This window comes from Coregonus lavaretus (assembly GCF_964263955.1).
Source record: "Coregonus lavaretus genome assembly, chromosome: 26".
NCBI lineage: Eukaryota > Metazoa > Chordata > Actinopteri > Salmoniformes > Salmonidae > Coregonus > Coregonus lavaretus.
The window spans coordinates 22,288,939-22,312,278 of NC_140013.1; the positions used below are offsets into that span (position 1 = coordinate 22,288,939).

Genomic DNA, 23,340 nt, shown 5'->3' on the forward strand with positions numbered 1-23,340 from the left:
ACAAGTCTGTAAAACCACAATGAGGACATCGACCTATCAAGTAAGTTTTCATAAATCATTGGGTACAGTGCAAGAAAAAACGTCAGAGTTATCTGAAGTGGTGGCATTAATTAATGTTTACATTTACAACATAACATGCATGTGCATTTCATCATTAAAACCTTTTGGGAATAATGTCTGGAGGGTGAAAATCCAAAAACATTCTCTTTTGCTCAGAGTATTATTTATATCACCTCCACTATCACATACACTATGAATTCGCGCAAAGTGGGAGATGCTGTCAAGAAACACTGGCATGTTTTATAATCGGACCCAGCTATGCCAGTTTAATTTAAGAAACCACCACTTATTGTATATAGGAGAGAGATCGCAATTTACGCGACAAATTGGTCCATGCCAACTGCCATCCACAAAATAAAATGAGCCAGGCTCTCTTCCGAATGGTATGCAGAAATTGCGCTAAGTGCAACAATATGATGAAGTGTGAATATTTCTGCCACCCACATACAGGAAAACGGTTCCAAATCAATGACATTATTACGTGCTCTACCACCCATGTTATCTACATGATTAAATGTCCATGTGGGCATGTAGGTAAAACATCTCGTTCTCTCAAACAGAGAATTAGTGAACATAAAAGTTCAATCAGGAGAAACGACAGGGATTATCCAGTTGCAATACATTATAATGACCAAAAACATGACATTTCTACCTTTAGATTTTGTGGCATAGAGAAAGTCAAGATATCAGACAGGGGAGATGATATAAATAATACTCCAGACATTATCCCCAAAAGGTCTTAATGATGAAATGCCCATGCATTTTTTGTTGTAAATGTGAACATTAAATTAATGCCACCACTTCAGATTACTCTGACGTTTTTTCTTGCACTATACCCAATTATTTATGAAAACCAGGTCGATGTCCTCATTGTGATTTTACAGCAGTGATACTAGCAAGAGCAGCGTGCAGGTTTCTTATTTTTTCTTAAAATTTTAAAAGTGTGCTATATTTTAAATGAGTAATATTTTATGAAACCTTACAATATAAAATATTTTTAAACACAGTCATCACAGTAATCTATAAGTCAATTATCTTGAATATGTAGAAATGTACAATACAAAAAAAAAATACAAAAGAATATTGAAAAAAATACTAAAAACAAAGCATCTCTTGGATCACATAGCTTTTTCATATTTCAAAGTTCTCATTAAATCAGTCAAAAATGCTAATTCCTTAAGGGCATTTTGGCTGCTATGGCTAAAGTTCAGTGGAACACCATGCAGATCCAGCTTGCAGTTGAAATGTTAATTTATGGTAAAATCCCCCCAAATTACACAAGGCTCCAGCTTTCAAAAGGCTAATTTAGCATTTAGCACTAATCTTACCAGTGACAGAGCATCACTCAGCAACTAAGAGGTGTTATCCTCTTGATGGAATTGTTTGAAAAAGCCACACTGCAAATTCAAAAAGGAAAAATTAGAACAGTGATGCCTTGATACTTTAACCAAATTAATGTACTGTACACACATTGCAGTCAGAACTTGAAATCTTTCAAATATTTATTGTGTTTGATTTAGCCTGTCTTGAGTGCCAGATTGGCAGGGTTGGCACTTCTACGACTATTCTATTGGTTCCATTGCCACATGCAAGCTCAATCAAGCCCAGGTAAAGTAGTTGCGAATGTGTTTGATGTACAAAAATATCCAAAACACTCATTATTACCTTAACGAGTATGACAATGATTATGGCTAGGAAAAGAAAGCCTCCAATGGAGCCTCCGATGATGGCGGGCAATGATTTCTCCACTGACAATTTGATTATCATCACCTCCACCTAAGAAGCAGAACCACAAACAGAGCAGACAGAGCAAGATAGTTAAACTTTTCCAATAATGTAGGTAAATGAATAAATATAATTTTTGGAACTATCTATTCTATTATTTAAATCGGACATCTCTATTAATGAACGTTTAACCCACCAATTCCATCCATCTCAATTCCAGTGCTTCGAATCTGTCTTCATCAAATCCACGAGTGGCTTTAGCTGTAATCTTCTGATTTACCCTGTAATGATTGATGATGGATGGTCACAACAAAGCATTTTGGGACATAAAAATCATAAAATGGGCAAGGATCTTCACTTCTATATTACAGAGGAAGTCAATAAAAGTGTATCTACCAACCTGAACTTCTCTGATTGAAGCTTCAGCCTCAACTGTGATTTCCTGTACATCATTGAGTGGCGCAGTGGTCTAAGGCACTGCATCGCAATGCTAACTGTGCCACTAGAGATCCTGGTTCGAATCCAGGCTCTGTCGCAGCCGGCCGCGACCGGGAGACTCATGGGCGGTGCACAATTGGCCCAGCGTCGTCCAGGGTAGGGGAGGGAATGGCCGGCAGGGATGTAGCTCAGTTGATAGAGCATGGCGTTTGCAACGCCAGTGTTGTGGGTTCGATTCCCACGGGGGGCCAGTATATAAAAAAAAAAAAAAAAAAAAAAAAAAAAATGTAATCACTAACTGTAAGTCGCTCTGGATAAGAGCGTCTGCTAAATGACTGAAATGTAAATGTAAATCTATGACTGCACACTGAATGAGATACTCTCCGAAGGCCTAGAGGAATAACACATATTTACTACTCAAAAGGCAACATGCTCTCATTATGTCAAAATAATTACATTTAACCATTGTAGATATACAATACATTACCAAAAGTATGTGGACACCTGCTTGTCGAACATCTCATTCCAGAATCATGGGCATTAATATGGAGTTGGTCCCCCCTTTGCTGCTCTAACAGCCTCCACTCTTCTGGGAAGGCTTTCCACTAGATGTTGGAACATTGCTGCGGGGACTTGCTTCCATTCAGCCACGAGCATTTGGGAGGTCAGGCACTGATGTTGGGCGATTAGGCCTGGCTCGCAGTCGGCGTTCGAATTCATCCCAAAGGTGTTGGATGGGGTTGAGGTCAGGGTTCTGAGCAGGCCAGTCAAGTTCTTCCACACCGATCTCGACAAACCATTTCTGTATGGACCTCGTTTTGTGCACGGGGGAATTGTCATGCTGAAATGGGAAAGGACCTTCCACAAACTGTTGCCACAAAGTTGGAAGCACAGAATCGTCTAGAATGTCATTGTATGCTGTAGCATTAAGATTTCCCTTCACTGGAACTAAGAGGCCTAGCCCGAACCATGAAAACAGCCCCAGACCGTTATTCGTCTTCCACCAAACTTTACAGTTGGCACTATGCATTGGGGCAGGTAGCGTTCTCCTGGCATCCGCCAAATCCAGATTAATCCGTCGGACTACCAGATGGTGAAGCGTGATTCATCACTCCAGAGAATGCGTTTCCACTGCTCCAGAGTCCAATGGCGTAGATTTTTACATCACTCCAGCCGACGCTTGGCATTGCTCATGGTGATCTTAGGCTTGTGTGCGACTGCTCAGCCATGGAAACTCATTTCATGAAGCTCCTGACGAACAGTTGTTGTGCTGACGTTGCTTCCAGAGGCAGTTTGGAACTCGGTAGTGAGCGTTGCAACCGAGGACAAACTATTTTTACGCTCTACGCGCTTCGGCACTCGGAGGTCTCGTTCTGTGAGCTTGTGTGGCCTACCACTTTGTGGCTGAGCCTTTGTTGTTCTAGATGTTTCCACTTCACAATAACAGCACTTACAGTTGACCGAGGCAGCTCTAGCAGGGCAGAAATGTGATGAACTGACTTGTTGGAAAGGTGGCATCCTATGACAGTGCCACATTGAAAGTCACTGAGCTCTTCATTAAGGCCATTTTACTGCCAATGTTTGTCTATGGAGATTGCATGGCTGTGTGCTCGATTTTAAGCACCTGTCAGAAACAGGTGTGGCTAAAATAGCTGAATTTGAAGGGGTGTCCACATACATTTGTATATATAGTATACATTTCTTTGGCTAATATATTTCTTAAATGTAATTTTTGCTGAAATATTAAGACAAATATGTTATATAATATGTTGATTTCATGAATAATTTCATATTATAGGTGTAATGAGAAAGGATGGAACTCACTTTTACTTCTGCATTTGCAGGGACCACACATCTCTCCTGTAATCCAAACCAAATTATTATGTCAGGGACCGAACACTGGGTACCAAATATTACAAAAATAGAAATGTTTGGATGTTTTTAACATACCTTAGGTGTAGTACTCTTGATTGTCATTTTGGTGTGATGCGCCTGCACTGTTATAGTAACTTTATTGTATATAGTTGCGTTGTGTTTGTTCTCACCGTGAAGCTGAAAGGAAGAAAAGATTTGTAGAAAGATGCAAACCTCCCTGTAAACAATAAGGTAGCAGAAAATAAAGTTGGATTGAATTGGATTGAATGGAATTGAAAACAGCATTAAGTAGGCTCTACAAAGATATTATCTGCCTTGAAATCATCCCTCTCTTACTATATTTCAGTCTTAATTTACCCAGTCAGTTGGACCTTTAAAGCATTCTTTATTCCAAAGTGGTACGTCTTAAAATCCAAAACCTGGGTGCCATCATTCTCACTAAAAACAACGATAGGAAGGATACATTTTGACAACTTCATTAAAATAAAATAGTAAAATGATACATTTTTACTCAACCGAAGATCTTTTAAGAAGTATGGAATCAAACCATGTTAGGTTTGCTGTGATCTCAGCATCTCTGATTTATTGTTCACAAGCTGCCAGGAGATGGAGAAATTGACCTAGGGTATTGTAATGATGAGTTTCTCTGGCATCAAGTAATTAAGTACGCAAGAAGATACTTAAACACTTACATGGAGAGTTGATTCAAAGTATTTAATATTGCAGTACCGGGTTCACATAGCAAACGGCACGTGGGTGGCCCATTGCTATCTGAACTCACTGAACAAAGGAAATCTCTTAGTTTATATAATGCTTTCCGAGCTAATTCCATCCAACAGTTGTCAACCATTATTGAGTGTCACTCCTCACCAGAATATGATCACCCTATATGGTATCGTGTTGCACCCTAGTCAGGATATTCCATCACGTACTCCTCCTAAGATTAGCACCAGTGGCCTCCCAGCTATCTTGGCACGCATACCTTCTGGCACCCACCAGTGACAGAAATAAATATATGGAATGTCCTCATCCTCCAAATACTATGCAGCTCACAATATTTCAAACATGAACTAATCCTGTATAAAAGACGTAATATCAGGTATCAAAACAAAAAAGAAACATGTTGACAGGTCTGAGAAAAAGGACATTTCAATTTTGATGGGAGACATTTGGCTTGAGTAATGCCACTAGGCTGTATTATTTAAGTCATGGTGGGTATCTGTACCTGGGTATTTTTCTTGAAGACTGGATGTAAGAGACGACACTTCAAATAAGAAATATTCTCTTTAACTTTGTTCTCACAAACAGACCTTTCCATTTTCTGTGAATGATGAACAGAACAATAGTCAGTCAGTTGCTGACTCCTTTGTCAGTCAATGCAACAAAGCTGACCTAATATTTCCAACCTCATATCTTGTTCTCAGGACTCAACAAATATATTTTTGTTTCACTCAGGATAAATTACCATTGTGAACTTGTTAAAAAGAAGCATGTTGGGGTATGCCAGAACAAGTGTTGTCATGTAGGCACTATCCCCAATGTTGGTCAGATTGAAGTCAATCATCAAGTTCTGTCTCGATCCGATTATGACCATATCCTTGCAAATGACAGGATAAAAAGGACAATAAATAATCTGTTTGGGTATGAAATCAATGACTAAGTATTTCCACCTTGTTAAAAATAAGTGTTTGTATACTGAACAAATATATAAACGCAACATGCAACAATTTCAAAGATTTTGCTGAGTTACAGTTCATATAAGGAAACCAATCAATTGAAAAATGCATTAGGCCCTAATCTATGGATTTCACATGACTGGGCAGGGGTGCAGCCATGGGTGGGCCTGGGAGGGCATAGGTCCACCCACTTGGGAACCAGGCCGACCCACTGGGGAGCCAGGCCCAGCCAATCAGAATGAGTTTTTCCCCACAAAAGGGTTTTATTACAGACAGAAATACTCCCCCCTTTTGTGTTTGGAAGCAGATGGCCAGGGTGACCTGCTCCATCTTGGTTTTTGTGTTTGTCTGCGCGGATGTGGGGATGGTGTTGGGCTTCATGGTCAGCTTGGGTTTAAACACGATGACAGGTATTGTTCTGGTAGAAATTCAGAGTTTTGAGATTATTCAGTAAATGGACAGTGCATACACTCTTTAAACAAGCTGCTACCTAGAACCGTAAAGCGATTCATACAGGGACAGCCGAGGAACCCTTTGCGGTTCTAGGTAGCACCTTTTTTTCTAAGAGCATTCTACTAAATGGAACAGTAAACACATCTGTGGTGGACATATACAGTACAGGGCTTCCTGTACATACATTCCTGCTGTCTATACTCACTTCAGGACAGTGACAGTGCCTTGGCTCCCGACACTGATGTAAAGCTGTCTCTTCCTGTCAGCACCTTTTTTGTCAGAGAAGGCACTCACAGACTGGCCAAAGGGGCGGAGTTTCATCTCAAATTCTGCAGCTTTAATTCTCTAGAAGTAAGAACAAGTCATGAACACTTGTCATAATCAATAACCGCATGTTAATTCATGAAAACGCTATGTGTGATGTTATATTTGGGTTCTGTATAAAGTCCTTTCACTGCAGGCATTAGGATAATTGCAAGAGGCTCTATGTCAGCAAGTCCTTCTTGGATTCCGTTATAGATATAGATGCTTCCAGAACAGCCACATATCTCATCTTCCTCCAGAGGAGCTCCAACTGCCACGTCGTTGTATCCGTTCCCATCCAGGTCCCCAAAAGAAGAGATGGCCGAACCAAATCTGGCAAATACGTAGCTGTCCAGCCCCTGCCACTCCCATGACTCCTTATCAAACTTACCCTGGGACAGAACCCTCACAACCATCAGAAAAGTACAGTTATGAGTACTGAAATGCAATTTTATGAGTGCATCTCTACTGATCTGGTTTAGCTTGAAGATGATCACTCTGCCCTCCTCTCCTCTCTGGTGGAAGTACGGTACTCCTACAAGCAGATAGTCTGTTTTAGTGTCCCCGTTAAAGTCCAGAGCACACAGCACAGATCCAAAATAAGAGCCCCTGCAGAGTGGAGATTTGGGATATTATTTGTAACCTCCACAAGATGGCAGTAAGCATCAGGTTCTGTACTCTAACAGTGGAACCAAAGATGGATACAGTACCTGTCCAAGTTTATTTCTTAGATGGATATCACAATATATTGGTTATACACATAGACCTACCTGGTCACCCGGTAGTATTTCCTGCAATTTGTGTGAAGTTGCATTGAAGACTTGAACCTCCCCCCCCCGACGGTTTTAAAGATAATTTCCTGCAATTCTATGAATTTTGACATGGCTTAGGCCTATGACCATGGTAGAAAATTAAAATATATAAACCACAGGTCAGGTGTATTCAGGATGCTTTGAACATTAAATGAACACTCAAAATTCGACGACTTTGTTACATTGAAATCTTGGGGGGATTACATTTAAAATATTCTAATATATTTTAGGTGGTTTGACACTATATTCAGACAGTAATGAAATTAGATAGGGAGATAGGCAAGTGCTAGAAACAGTGGAAAGGTTGGAAGCAGGGACTGATTCCTGTTCTCAGGTGGAAAGTTGTATGCGACAGGTATTGTATTGTATTTGTATTTATTACGGATCCCCATTAGCGGCTGCCAAGGCAGCAGCTACTTTTCCTGGGGTCCAATCACAATTGACATAAAATAGAATAATACATAACACAACATATTATTACACACTACTCTACCATAACATATTTACAATACAAAATCAATAATACAGCAAAATAACAATATTAAGATGTGTGTGTGTAGAGTGCGTGTGTTAGCATGTGTTTGTGAATGCTGTGTGTGTGCCTGTGTGTCTCTTCACAGTCCGCGCTGTTCCATAAAGTGGAGTTTTATCTGTTTTTTAAATCTGATTTTACTGCTTGACTGAGTTACATGATGTGGAATAGAGTTCCATGTAGTCATGGCTCTATGTAGTACTGTGCGTTTCCCGTAGTCTGATCTGGACTTGGGGACTGTGAAGAGACCTCTGGTGGCATGTTTCGTGGGGTATGCATGGGTGTCCAAGCATTCCAAACAGACAGCTCGGTACATTCAGCTTGTCAACACCTCTTAAAAAAACAAGCAGTGATGAAGTCAATCTCTCTTCCACTCTAAGCCAGGAGAGACTAACATGCATGTCATTAATGTTAGCTCTCCGTGTACTTTTAAGGGCCAGCCGTGCTGCCATGTTCTGAGCCAACTGCAATTTTCCCAAGTCCCTCCTTGTGGCAGCTGACCACACTACTGAACAGTAGTCTATGTGCAACAAAACTAGGGCCTGTAGGACCTGCCTTGTTGATAGTGTTGTTAAGAAGGCAGAGCAGTGCATAATTATGGACATACTTCTCCCCATTTTAGCTACTGTTGTATCAATATGTTTTGACCAAGACAGTTTACAATCCAGGGTTACTCCAAGCAGTTTAGTCACCTCAACTTGCTCAATTTCCACATTATTCATTATGAGATGTAGTTGAGGTTTAGGGTTTATTGAATGATTTGACCCAAATATAATGCTTTTAGTTTTGGAAATATTTAGGACTAACTTATTCCTTGCCACCCATTCCGAAACTAACTGCAACTCTTTGTTAAGTGTTGCAGTTATTTCAGTTGCTGCAGCAGCTGACGTGTATAGTGTTGAGTCATCCACATACATAGACATACTGGCTTTACTCAAAGCCAGTGGCATATCGTTAGTAAAGATGGAAAAAAGTAAGGGGCCTAAACAGCTGCCCTGGGGAATTCCTGATTCTACCTGGATTAAGTTTGAGAGGCTTCCATTAAAGAACACCCTCTGTGTTCTGTTAGACAAGTAACTCTTTATCCACATTATAGCAAGGGGTGTAAAGCCATAACACATACGTTTTTCCAGCAGCAGACTATGATCGATAATGTCAAAAGCCACACTGAAGTCTAACAAAACAGCCCCCACAATCTTTTTATCAATTTCTCTCAGCCAATCATCAGTAATTTGTGTAAGTGCTGTGCTTGTTGAATGTCCTTCTCTATAAGCATGCTGAAAGTTTGTTGTCAATTTGTTTACTGTAAAATAGCATTGTATCTGGTCAAACACCATTTTTTCCAATAGTTTACTGAGGGTTGGTAACAGGCTAATTGGTCATCTATTTCAGCCAGTAAAGGTGGCTTTACTATTCTTAGGTAGCGGAATGACTTTTGCTTCTCTCCAAGCCTTGGGGCACAGACATTCTAGTAGGCTTAAATTGAAAATATGGCAAATAGGAGTGGCAATATCAACCGCTATTATCCTCAGTACTTTTCCATCCAAGTTGTCAGACCCGTTGGCTTGTCATTGTTAATAGACAACAATAATTATTTCACCTCTTCCACACTCACTTTACGGAATTCAAAATTACAATGCTTGTCTTTCATAATTTGGTCAGATATACTTGGATGTGTAGTGTCAGCAATTGTTGCTGGCATGTCATGCCTAAGTTTGCCAATGAAAAAATTATTAAGTTCCCAAGTTCTCTCACGTCACCCCGCTCCTCCGCACACTCCACTGGCTTCCAGTTGAAGCTCACATCTGCTACAAGACCATGGTGCTTGCCTACGGAGCTGTGAGGGGAACGGCACCTCCGTACCTTCAGGCTCTGATCATTCCCTACACCCAAACGAGGGCATTGCGTTCATCCACCTCTGGCCTGCTGGCCCCCCTACCTCTGCGGAAGCACAGTTCCCGCTCAGCCCAGTCAAAACTGTTCGCTGCTCTGGCACCCCAATGGTGGAACAAGCTCCCTCACGACGCCAGGACAGCGGAGTCACTCACCACCTTCCGGAGACATTTGAAACCCCACCTCTTTAAGGAATACCTGGGATAGGATAAAGTAATCCTTCTACCCCCCCTTACCCCACCCCAAAGAAAATAAATAAAAATAAAAAATATTGTAAAGTGGTTATCCCACTGGCTATAAGGTGAATGCACCAATTTGTAAGTCGCTCTGGATAAGAGCGTCTGCTAAATTACATAAATGTAATGTAAATGTGATGAATGGGCCATCTGATTCAATGAATGATGGAGCTGAGTTTGCCTTTTTTCCCAAAATGTCATTTAAGGTGCTGGGGAGTGTTACCACTACACCAAGGCTCTGCACAGGACATTTTAATATTAATGGTTGATGGCAGTGGGTAACTAAATCATAGATTGCAGTCTCCTTGTCCATAGACTGCTTTCAAGGTAAGGACACAAACATTTTGTATTTTGTCATTTGGGTGAACTCTTTCTTTAAAATTGGGCTAATTTCGCAAAATCACGCAACCTTCCAGAAAAATCTAATGAATATCAATATTCAAGTAGTTTATGCCTACTAGTTGAACATCCTTGCCATCATCTTACGTAGACAAAAAAGTATGCTATTATGAGTTGAGAGTCCCCCTACCATTTCTGCCTAGCATGTGCACAATACTAAAATGTCATAAATTATATTTGATTCCTGGAGCATTCAATATCCAATGCTTATTCAAAACTGTCCATGAATGGCTGCAAAAATACATAGCCTCATATAACACAATTTCAAAAGACACAAGTAGGCATATCAGATTTCAAATATGTGATTACACTGGCAAAATTGGGAAGAAGTGGAATAATAAAATAAGTGTGGGGAATATCAGTAGTGTTCTTGCTGACAAGCACAGTAATTACCCTATATTTTAGCCCATTGTTAAGAATGAGTATTGTTCCACTGATCAGACGAAATAAAGTAAATAGATAATAAAATCTATTGAAGACAAGATTACATAAATCTGCCCCAATACTCTAACCAAATTATTATGTACACAAAATAATTAGGGATGTACATACATTTTTAGAGTGTACATAATAATAGGGGAGGGGGGGGTAGTTCAAACATTTTAAAGGGTTCTTTTAAGAATTTATAGGGGATCCCCCACAGTTCCAATTTGAAGAACCCCTAAAGGATACTCCAGGAACCTTTTCTTTTTAGTGTAGAATCAAACTTACACTTTTGGGTTCAAAATCTGTTTGTCAAAGTGATTTTCATAGTTGCAAATCATGTCACCCTACCAAACTTCCCTGCTAAAACATACTGTAGGTTGGTCTGCTGCCTTTTCATTGTCACAGCCTAAAGGCCAATCACCAAACAAGGGGACTAATGCAAGTGGGGATTAAGTCTGCAATAGGGACGGGAGTAACAGCAACCTAATTTTGTTGACAACATTATACATAAAACAGCGCTACCGTGCTGCACATTTTACAGTTTTATAAACTCAGCGGAGAATGTCCTCTCTCTCCATTCAGCTCCACTCTAACCTTTCTTTAAAACATTCATCCAATCCCCCTGATCCCTTACATAACTAGACCAATCATATGCTTCAATGTGCGGCGGTTCACAGTGCTGTGGCAAGACAGGACAATGATAGAGGTTCTGCTCGTGATGTTAAATTACAGGCGCAGATGCTCCGATTTCTAAACGATTTGGAGCACAGTTAAAAACTTAACACGCTGACTATATAATTGACTAATTAGAAAAATAAAAGCAGTACTTTTCTATGCGTGAGATATAAGAGGTGTGCCATGAGAAGAGGGGCAAATGCGTGTGTCTCATGGCCAATGCGTGAGAGTTGGCAGCTCTGACCTTCAGTTATGGCGTCGTGATGAGGATGAGCAATACAAAACAAAAACCATCGAAAACGTTGTCTGTGTGTGAAACTGCATGTCCCATAATCTCTCTTGAAACAGATTAAACACTGCGAGAATTTAACTTCTGGATAACCGAGATTACATGTCCCATAGTTTACCTAAGTAGGAGAACCTTGGCTCTGAGGATGACCCATTTTAAGAAGGTAACCTTATTCTCCTTGGGGTGTTTTAAGATCACTCCTCCACTCCAGTCATTGGCCCCCACAGCACCAAACAGTAGGGACCCCCAGGAAGAGGAGGGAATGGATGTTACTAGCCAGAAGCCAATAAAAGAATAGAGACAAATCTGAGGCAAGTGGATAGAGATACTATTATGATCCTCAAACTGCACCTCAGATATGGTCACGGTCTCCAGCTAATAGGAAGATTACAAGTTGGATCATGGCACCCCAGACTGCAGACCAACTAGAAAACCAGTGTGTAAAAAACAAAGTTGAAAAACAAACAACTTACATCAAGTGCAATGTGATTGCTGAATCCAGCCTCGGCGAGTTGAAATTGAAAGCCATCCCCCTGCTTGATTCCTGGTTTATAAATCAGAGTGACACAAACATATTGTTATAAAGTGATTCAGAAATAAGATTTCTAATGGGGTAGGATGTAAAATGCACCTTACAACCTGTCAGTGTTACGCTACCCTCGACCTCCTACATTAAATTGCACACATACAGTATATGACGATAATGGGACACAATGTAAAGGTTACACTGACGATTACAGCCTTTAAAGTGTTACCTTCGATTCCTTTGATGATACTGGTCTCTAGCTGGGAGAGGATGCCCTCCAAGGCTTTATAGTCACCAACCAAGAACAGGTTACTCTCACTGGCGCTAATCATCTTCATTTCGTCTATTTTGGTTTCATTACCAACCTGTGATTCATAAATGTACAGAGAAAATCTATGTCTTGATATACCAGAATATAAGTTAACTTTTTAATTGAATCAATTAAACCTGTTACTTTAGTCAGGAAGATGAATAAAATGTTCACAAAAGACAACACTCACCCCAATAGCAAATCTGGTGATATTTTTTGTTTCAAGCAAGTTCATTGCTTTTGACAAATGTGTCTTATCCCAATGGGATATTGCTCCATCTGACACCACTATCATGATTTTCTTGGAGTCCTCTTTGGACCCATTCTCAGGAACAAAAACGTTTTCACTGAAAATACAAATTTAAACAAATCTCAACAATGTAATGATATTTTCTATCTAAATGATGTAAAAATATGGGCCTATAGTATGGTACTTACATACGTTTTCGATCTGTTTAATGTTATTGACCATTTCTAAAGCTGTTGGCCAGTCTTTCTCATTCAGTGACAGTTCAGTTCTGATTTTCGATCCATACTGAACAATAGCAAAATCACACTATAAAAATAAAAAACATATTTATTTTGTTATCACAATAAAATATGATCATATTTTATTTTTTTAAGCCAATACTAGAGAAAGCACAGTTGTATGGCCAAATATTTTGTTGACGTGTACATTAATGTTGATCAATACTTGCATTGAAACATTTTTCCCAAACATTTTTCATCACAGTTGAGATGCATTTTTTTGCCCATTCAAAGTCAGCCTTTTCAATACTACCAGATCCGTCAAGTACAATTGCAATCTCAGTCCCAGGATCTAGAAACAAAACAGCAAAATTGTACATAAAAAAAATAACACCACGCACATACAGTAACTTCCCTGTATTTGTCATAAATGTAGCCCCACCATCCTTCTCATCATCCTCATCACTGTTGTTGTTGTTGTTTTGGTTGTAATTGTTGTTGTTGTTGTTGTTGTTGTGATTGTTGCCATTGATGGTGATGTTTCTTTCCATTTGATCTACAACTTAAATTAAAAAAAGGTAGACATTCATGTTATGATGTCAGGGCATAGAATCGTGAGGACCGAGGTAGAGTTACGAGATAATTGGTTTGGGGCCATGGAGTCTACATTCCTTATGTCAAAGGAGATTACTGATATTTAGGGTAGTATGATTGATGGACAGGATATAATGACTTGGGGCAAAGGGTAATAACAACAGAGAAAGGGAGTGCCTATGATGGTTGCCAGATGTATGTGAAAGGAAGGATAACCAAGAGTATAAAAGCTGTGAGATTTGTGTGTGTGGGCAGTTCAACTCAATGGACAAAGGGCAGAGCTATGTCCATTTGTTAGATGAACCCACGAGCTCGTGATCCAATAAATACTTGGTATAAAATCTCCACAGAATGTCTAAGTAAATTCTTGCATCTTGAACTTCTCAATACCAGAAACTCATCATAACAGATTGGCGTCTAAACGAACAGGATGCAGTTCACAGCCAGACTAACAGGTAAGCAGACTTTCATTTTTTGGATTATGTCAAATTCTGCTTATCTGTGGTAAGGCTTAGCTGTAACGGACCTTTAAAATTCAATATTTTTAAAGGGGGACGATGAGTGGTCTTGAATTATGTAAAGGGATGTAAGGAGGAATATCAAATTAGACAATGACATGGTGCTATGATTCAAAATAGGGTGTGTTCGAAGTAAGGAGTAAAAGCAACAGAGTAGAGAGAGATTAGGCGCAGTGCACCTTTAATGATGTTATTCATTATAAAGAGAGATTAGGCGTAGTACACCTTTAATGATAATTCATTGTAAAGAAAGAGAAATAGGTTATGGATTTATGATGTGTTGTTGTGAAGCTCTGATGTGTTGGACCATCATGGGAGTTATAATGCTCTGATGTGTTGTATCATCATAGGAGTAAAATAGATGAAGCTCTGATGTGTTGTATCATCATAGGAGTAAATCGGTAAAGAGAGAAATAGGTTACGGACGTATTGGACGAATATTTTTTCTTCAACGAGGCGGCCGCGAAGGATATCATACAGACACCCGACAAGGCCCAAATCCCCGTCATTCGCGTGAGGAAGAGACGGAGATATCGTGGACGTAGATCGGGGTACCTTGTAAGGATCCGACGGCGAGCGAGTAAACTGCCTCTTCCATCAATCCTATTAGCCAACGTTCAGTCATTTGAAAATAAATTGGATGACTTAAGATTACAGTTATCCTACCAACGGGACATTAAAAACTGTAATATCTTATGTTTCACCGAGTCGTGGCTGAACGACGACATGGATTTCATACAGCTAGCGGGCTATACGCTACATCGGCAGGATAGAACGGCTGACTCCGGTAAGACAAGGGGTGGCGGTCTGTGTATATTTGTAAACAACAGCTGGTGCACAAAATCAAATACTAAGGAAGTCTCAAGGTTTTGCTCGCCTGAGGTAGAGTATCTTATTATAAGCTGTAGACCACACTATTTACCAAGAGAGTTTTCATCTATATTTTTCATAGCTGTCTATTTACCACCACAAACCAATGCTGGCATTAAGATTGCACTGAATGAGTTGTACAAGGCCATAAATCAACAGGAAAACGCTCATCCAGATGCAGCGCTCCTAGTGGCCGGGGACTTTAATGCAGGGAAACTTAAATCCGTTCTACCTAATTTCTACCAGCATGTTAAATGTGCAACCAGAGGAAAAAAAAACTCTAGACCACCTTTACTCCACACACAGAGACGCATACAAAGCTCTCCCTCGCCCTCCATTTGGCAAATCTGACCATAACTCTATCCTCCTGATTCCTGCTTATAAGCAAAAACTAAAGCAGGAAGCACCAGTGACTCGGTTAATAAAAAAGTGGTCAGATGACGCAGATGCTAAGCTACAGGACTGTTTTGCTAGCACAGACTGGAACATGTTCCGGGATTCTTCAGACAGCATTGAGGAGTACACCACATCAGTCACTGGCTTCATCAATAAGTGCATCGATGATGTCGTCACCACAGTGACCGTACGTACATACCCCAACCAGAAGCCATGGATTACAGGAAACATCCGCACTGAGCTAAAGGGTAGAGCTGCCGCTTTCAAGGAACGTGACTCTAACCCGGACGCTTATAAGAAATCCCGCTATGACCTCCGACGAACCATCAAACAGGCAAAGAGTCAATACAGGACTAAGATTGAATTGTACTACACTGGCTCTGACGCTCGTCGGATGTGGCAGGGCTTGAAAACTATTACAGACTACAAAGGGAAGCACAGCCGCGAGCTGCCCAGTGACACAAGCCTACCAGATGAGCTAAACCACTTCTATGCTCGCTTCGAGGCAAGCAACACTGAAGCATGCATGAGAGCACCAGCTGTTCCGGATGACTATGTGATCACGCTCTCCGTAGCCGATGTGAGTAAGACTTTTAAGCAGGTCAACATTCACAAGGCCGCAGGGCCAGACGGATTACCAGGACGTGTACTCCGAGCATGTGCTGACCAACTGGCAAGTGTCTTCACTGACATTTTCAACATGTCCCTGACTGAGTCTGTAATACCAACATGTTTCAAGCAGACCACCATAGTCCCTGTGCCCAAGGACTCTAAGATAACCTGCCTAAATGACTACCGACCCGTAGCACTGACGTCTGTAGCCATGAAGTGCTTTGAAAGGCTGGTCATGGCTCACATCAACAGCATTATCCCAGAAACCCTAGACCCACTCCAATTTGCATACCGCCCCAACAGATCCACAGATGATGCAATCTCTATTGCACTCCACACTGCCCTTTCCCACCTGGACAAGAGGAACACCTACGTGAGAATGCTATTCATTGACTACAGCTCAGCATTCAACACCATAGTGCCCTCTAAGCTCATCACTAAGCTAAGGATCCTGGGACTAAACACCTCCCTCTGCAACTGGATCCTGGACTTCCTGACGGGCCGCCCCCAGGTGGTAAGGGTAGGTAACAACACATCTGCCACACTGATCCTCAACACGGGGGCCCCTCAGGGGTGCGTGCTCAGTCCCCTCCTGTACTCTCTGTTCACCCATGACTGCATGGCCAGGCATGACTCCAACACCATCATTAAGTTTGCCGACGACACAACAGTGGTAGGCCTGATCACCGACAACGATGAGACAGCCTATAGGGAGGAGGTCAGAGACCTGGCCGTGTGGTGCCAGGACAACAACCTCTCCCTCAATGTGACCAATACAAAGGAGATGATTGTGGACTAAAGGAAAAAAAAGAGGACTGAGCACGCCCCCATTCTCATCGACGGGGCTGTAGTGGAACAGGTTGAGAGCTTCAAGTTCCTTGGTGTCCACATCACCAACGAACTATCATGGTCCAAACACACATAGACAGTCGTGAAGAGGGCACGACAAAGCCTATTCCCCCTCAGGAGACTGAAAAGATTTGGCATGGGTCCTCAGATCGTCAAAAAATGCTACAGCTGCACCATCGAGAGCATCCTGACTGGTTGCATCACCGCCTGGTATGGCAACTGCTTGGCCTCCGACCGCAAGGCACTACAGAGGGTAGTGCGTACGGCCCAGTACATCACTGGGGCCAAGCTTCCTGCCATCCAGGACCTCTATACCAGGCGGTGTCAGAGGAAGGCCCTCAAAATTGTCAAAGACTCCAGCCACCCTAGTCATAGACTGTTCTCTCTGCTACCGCTCGGCAAGCGGTACCGGAGTGCCAAGTCTAGGTCCAAAAGACTTCTCAACAGCTTCTACCCCCAAGCCATAAGACTCCTGAACAGCTAATCATGGCTACCCGGACTATTTGCACTGCCCCCCCACCCCATCCTTTTTACGCTGCTGCTACTCTGTTAATTATTTATGCATGGTCACTTTAACTCTACCCACATGTACATATTACCTCAACTACCTCAACTAGCCGGTGCCCCCGCACATTGACTCTGCAACGGTACCCCCCTGTATATATAGCCTCCCTACTGTCACTTTATTTTACTTCTGCTCTTTTTTTTCTCAACACTTTTTTTGTAGTTGTTTTATTTTTTATTTTTTTGTTAAAAATAAATGCACTGTTGGTTAAGGGCTGTAAGTAAGCATTTCACTGTAATGTCTGCACCTGTTGTATTCGGCGCATGTGACCAATAAAATTTGATCAGATTTGATTTGATGTGGGAGGACATCATAAAATGAAATAGATGGTGAAATACTCAAAACGGCCAGGAGAGGGGGCCGACGAAATGTAACATATTGAATCATAGCACCAAAAAACTACATTTTAATACATATCAGGATGGAGATTTTAATATAAGTATTTAATTATTAATAATTGCATGTACTAATAACAGTAATGAATGGCCAGCTTAGTAGACCGGTATATATATATATATATATATATATTTTTTTTTTTTTTTAAGTCACCATTAAGAGTAAATCGGAGCTTCATTTAACTTGAAGAGATAGACAGGAAGTGACGAAATTATTACAACAAATCCATGGTTAGAATAAGTATTTTGTAAAAGTAATGTAAAATTAAGTAATTGAATGGGACAAAATTGGCTATCTTATGAGCAAAGAGCAGAAGGTAATTTGAATCTGAAGGGTGCAAAATAAGTTCTAAAAATGGGTATAATCATTTGATATAAGTTTGGATAAGAAGTTACGATATATGACATAATAAGGTCATAGAATATCAAGGAGTGGTAAATAGAGCTTGATGTTATTTTAGAGAGTAGTGGAAAGTCTGTGTTTTCTGGGACAGGAATGGCAGTGTCCTTGGAAATTACAGTATTTGTTTGGTTCCGCTGGGAGAATGAATGAGAGGCTGATTTGGGTTGAGTGAGGATTGTTAAACTAACTAAAGTATTCTTTGATGTGAGTACCTAGAAGTTTCTAACGGTCTATATGGAGTTTGTGACAAATGTGAAAATATGATCCATTTTACGTATGGGTAGGTGATTATTAGAGATTTCATAAAATAATAATTTGAATAATAATTATATATTAACTTGCTCACCCAAACGTAGACGTACATCGTGGGTGGAAAAGTAATTAATAGGGGTTTTCTAAGTTTGTACCGTAGTTGGATAATGTGATCGAGATAAGATTTACGGAATAAACTGACCGTGAGTAAAGTGGTTAAAGACGTAAGTTATAATATTGTACAAAGCCAATTTAGGGTTTCCATCAAAATAAAACTCATTATGGAGCGAATACGATGTAATAAAGGAATTTCATTATGTCGCAAGGGAAACATAATCAGTTTTATTAAAATCGCCAGATCTATTTCCAAATCAATGAATGTGGATTTGACTCGTTGACTGCTAATTTATTCATTTTGAGTACATGAGAGATTTGCAAAGAATCACTTGAAATACTTTTTTAAGGCTATTTTCTTGTAATTGTGTCATTATTATGTACCAGAGGTTAAGACTACAAACCATTGTAGTTGGACTATTTGTGGGACTTATTGTCTTTTCAAAAGGCATCGGTTCCATGGTACTGACTAAAATCTGTATTTATGAGTGTAATTCAACTGATGCTTGAGCGGATAATACAAAGTATTTGGTTTGGTGTTACTTGTAGCCTACGTAGAAAGGATAGTTACCTACATCTGCTATATTCTGATAATGGAGGAGTGTTGTTTTAAGATGAGCTGTGACTATAATCTTAGTTGATGGCAGGATATCCTGAATGAGGGATACCTGTTGCTAGTTAAGTGTACTAATCTTGGATTACTTTACGGGATAGAAGTAAGTTAAGGTATTATCAAAGGTTGTCATTTTAATTTCATTAGGGTTTAATAAACAATGTTGGTGTTTTGTTTTTGAAAGCATGTATCAAGTTGTGACTCGTGTCCAATGGGGGAAAGTACTATTCGAATGAGAATTATTGATAAATATGCAAATTATATTAAGAATATGAGCAGTAGTAAGTAATGTGTTATGGGTTAGATTAAATGTTTTAGGGGAAAATGTATTTGTAGTATAAGGTAGTATTTAGAGGAGGCCTTTCTATGACATGAGTGGACTGCAACAAGTTGCAAGAATGTGCACTTCCTAATCTAAAAGGCTTATCAGGACTGATAATAAGAAAGGATGAAGTAGCATGCTGTGTTTCAACTAACAATGTTATGCAGACTTTCTTTCAAAAAGGTGAAGGCTTGTCTGCCAGACCTACCAGGAGAATTTGGACATTTTCTGCGACTTGGAGACTATGTGGTGGTAAAGGATTAATGAAGTCAGAGATGGAAAAACCCAAGTGGGAAGGTTAGTAATAGGTGTTGATGGCTACCTTGATGGAGGGGCAAGTAAGAGAGACAGATTACTAGATCTATATGTACCATTGTAGGACTTTTCTAACGCAGAGGAGGAAGATGGTACCGCTTCGGCTGGGAATTGTTTTGTTTTGTCTGTGTGTTTTTGCAGCAGGGACCATTGGTACGCTGATGGAAGGACACACTCCACAGAGAGATGGTGATAAATGGAGAAGGACTATGTATGATCATAGAACTAGTGAAGGAAGAAGGTTCATGCATCGTCACACAGTCTACACCAACGGAGGTATAGATAGAGGGGAGATTGAACAGGTATCATGTCAACCACTGCAACAGATGGCTACGAGGAAACTGACGATCTAGATATGAGGATACTGTTGATGACAATTATCAGGTGATGGAAGACGATGTCAGAGGAATGATACTCATGAGCTGTGGGTTATGGCTGATTACCTCAGTGGAGGCACAGAGCTATAGACCTCCAAGAATTTCAAGAGATTCAAGAGTTTATATGGATTTATTGGTTTAGAAATGAAATCAATTAAACTGTTATGTTTTGTCTTCTAGTGAGATAAATACAGATGCTGTCTTGATGCATAGTAGGGATAATTTGGCCTAGCATGGTGTGAACTTAAATAAATAAAACGAACAAACTATGAACCGGCTGAAGATGAATATCAGAGGCGCTGAAGACGTTTTTGTAAAATACCACTTATAGATGCAACTGGTGTACAACAACCAATCGAAGATATCAAAGGATTTTCTCATGTTTTTATACCGAAGAAGTGGGAAAGGAGTCCACCATTGAGTGAGAATGGAGAAAGATATAAAAAAATAAAAAAATAACATTGTAAAGTGGTTATCCCACTGGCTATAAGGTGAATGCACCAATTTGTAAGTCGCTCTGGACAAGAGCGTCTGCTAAATGACGTAAATGTAAATGTAAATGTAGAAAGGGAGTGCCTATGATGGTTGCCAGATGTATGTGAAAGGAAGGATAACCAAGAGTATAAAAGCTGTGAGATTTGTGAGTGTGGGCAGTTCAACTGACAAAGGGCAGAGCTATGTCCGTTTGTTAGATGAACCCACGAGCTCGTGATCCAATAAATATTTGGTATACAATCTCCACAGAATGTCTAAATAAATTCTTGCATCTTGAACTTCTCAATACCAGAAACTCATCACAACAATTCGTTACTAACTTTACACTCTTTATATGACGATATGTTTCCATAGTCTAAATTGCCCTCTCTTCATCTGAGATCTAACTTTTTAACAGCTGTTTCCATTGGTTCAATATCATAGGAATTCCTACCTAGCGTGGCAGGATAATAAACCTCATGCTTCAAAAGGCCAGACAGGAGTGTACAGTTTCCATTAAGATCCTCATTTATGTTCTTCTGCTTCCTGACCTGTTGGCAGACCTGATGAGAGGAGAGCAGAGCAAGTCATCAGCCCACATGGCATAATGTTTAGCGGGATAGTTCTTCTGCAGGCTGATCACCTGTCCAAGATAACTTGCTTACTGACTTAATCCTCTTTGTTCCTGGAGGAACATAGGGCCCAAGATAATGGTGATTTGAACTGTATTTACTTGGCTGGACAAACACCCTTCTTTAAAGATTCAAAATAGGATGTCTAAAGTGGAACAGGAAACAAATCGGTGACTTTTTCTCAATCTTCAGACAGGACACTGTATGGTACCAGGGCAGTATATTGTTTTCCTACACCTTGTGCTCAAAAAACTGATGTGGATGCCTGTGTGCATGCAAGTGTCTGTCTGAATGTTGCCACAGTGAGACTCAATGGTGAGAACATGACTAATAACTGCAGCAGACAAATTAATCAAACTCTGTTGATAAATTATTTTAACAACAGAGTTTGAGGAAGCATTTCTATGCTAGACTTATAGACGATTATGTATTGTTTTAGACCAGAGATGTGGTCCTACTCTGTGAGTCCATGTATTAAAACAATCTTACTGTAGCAGAACATAATCAGTTACATTGGAAAAGTGTTAAGGGAAGAGTGGGGCCCATTCTTCATGATGAGAGAGTGAAGTAATGTGAAAGGCAGAGGTTAGGAGCGTCTGATGCCTACAGAGGAAGAAGCTGTGGCTTTGCTGAGAGACCATTGACTAGAGCAGTGTTTCCCAACTCCGGTCCTTGAGTACCCCCAACAGCACACATTTTTGTTGTAGCACTGGACAAAAACACCTGATTCAACTTGTCAAGGGCTTGATGATTAGTTGACAAGTAGAATCAGTTGCGCTTGTCCGGGGCCACAACAAAAGATATGCACTGTTGGGGGTACTTGAGGACCAGAGTTGGGAAACACTGGACTAGACGACGATTCTGCTTCTACTCTTATCTGATTTACTGCCATACAATTAACACACAAATGAAATACAACACAGCTCTTAGTTGTCTTGTACTACTATAACCATTTGTCATACAGCCAAGCCAATATACTGTGTCATCATGTACAAATCAAGGACAAATGTCATAAAAAGTCATGACACTTTCATGAGTGACCTTTTCACTTATTGTGAATGGCAAATTAAATCTACTGTCTTAGAATACATACAATGTACTGCTCCTTCTCCCAAGTCAAACTGTTGGTTACTGCCAAGATGGGTCGGAGTCCTTCACCTGCATTGGCTACAAAACAAGTCGACTTGGATTCAGCATATGATTAACAAAAACAGACACTGAAATTTACTAGAATAACTGAACCTACTTCTGAAATTTGGATTAGCAAGAGTTGCATAGTTCACCTAAGATACTGACTTCAGTGCATTTTTCCAGACCACAACTGAATACTTTTTGGGGTCTAGAATTTGGGGATGTAACCAATACCCTGTTGAATTACATAAGAGAATATGGATACAGAGAAAATAATCTAGATGTAATACAGTATTGTAGGTCTATATGACATGAACACAAATTAATTTGACATAACAGATAACAGATGATGCCATAGTGACTTACCCATCTTTGGACTGAACAGTAGTTTGCCCAAATAGTTCATCATCGTTCTGAAAATACTTTTCTGGTTTTCTGAAAATGTTGAAGCCTGCTACTGTGCATATCACTGTAACGCAACGAGATGTCAGGTCTGAAGCTACGATACAGACTTTTTATCACTCTTTACATTAATTGAATGAGTTAATGCCTAATGCTCAAAAGCATAACACATAATACATACCAGTCAGCAAAATGTGTCCTCGAATCATGTTTCTAGTGGAACATGTCAGGTCTGGGAAAAATAAACTGATCAGTCTTATCGTAACTTGCTTGTAACCTATCAAACTTTTTGACAACTTCTCATATATGCTCTTCCATACACTGCACATGAATAACGTTATTCTGGAGTGCTGACTGCTAGATTTCCTAGAGGTGATGACATCACAACATCACTGTCAGACAGACAGATA

General features: G+C 40.2%; 1 pseudogene across 1 annotated transcript; it reads right to left on the reverse strand.

Annotated features, from left to right (window-relative positions):
• Positions 1-1,412: 1,412 nt before the first annotated feature.
• On the reverse strand, positions 1,413-23,139 carry LOC311101937 (integrin alpha-E-like; annotated as a pseudogene). The gene is made up of 24 exons: positions 23,112-23,139; positions 22,895-22,997; positions 22,681-22,763; positions 22,491-22,564; positions 21,220-21,328; positions 13,539-13,658; positions 13,327-13,448; positions 13,063-13,184; positions 12,819-12,975; positions 12,548-12,683; positions 12,266-12,336; positions 11,911-12,038; positions 7,241-7,256; positions 7,028-7,139; positions 6,683-6,922; positions 6,433-6,572; positions 6,057-6,192; positions 5,564-5,695; positions 5,324-5,419; positions 4,646-4,718; positions 4,456-4,536; positions 4,174-4,315; positions 1,726-1,836; positions 1,413-1,457 (listed from the first exon to the last, which is right to left on the reverse strand). The product of its transcript is annotated as an integrin alpha-E-like (transcript).
• Between the last annotated feature and the right edge of the window lie 201 nt (positions 23,140-23,340).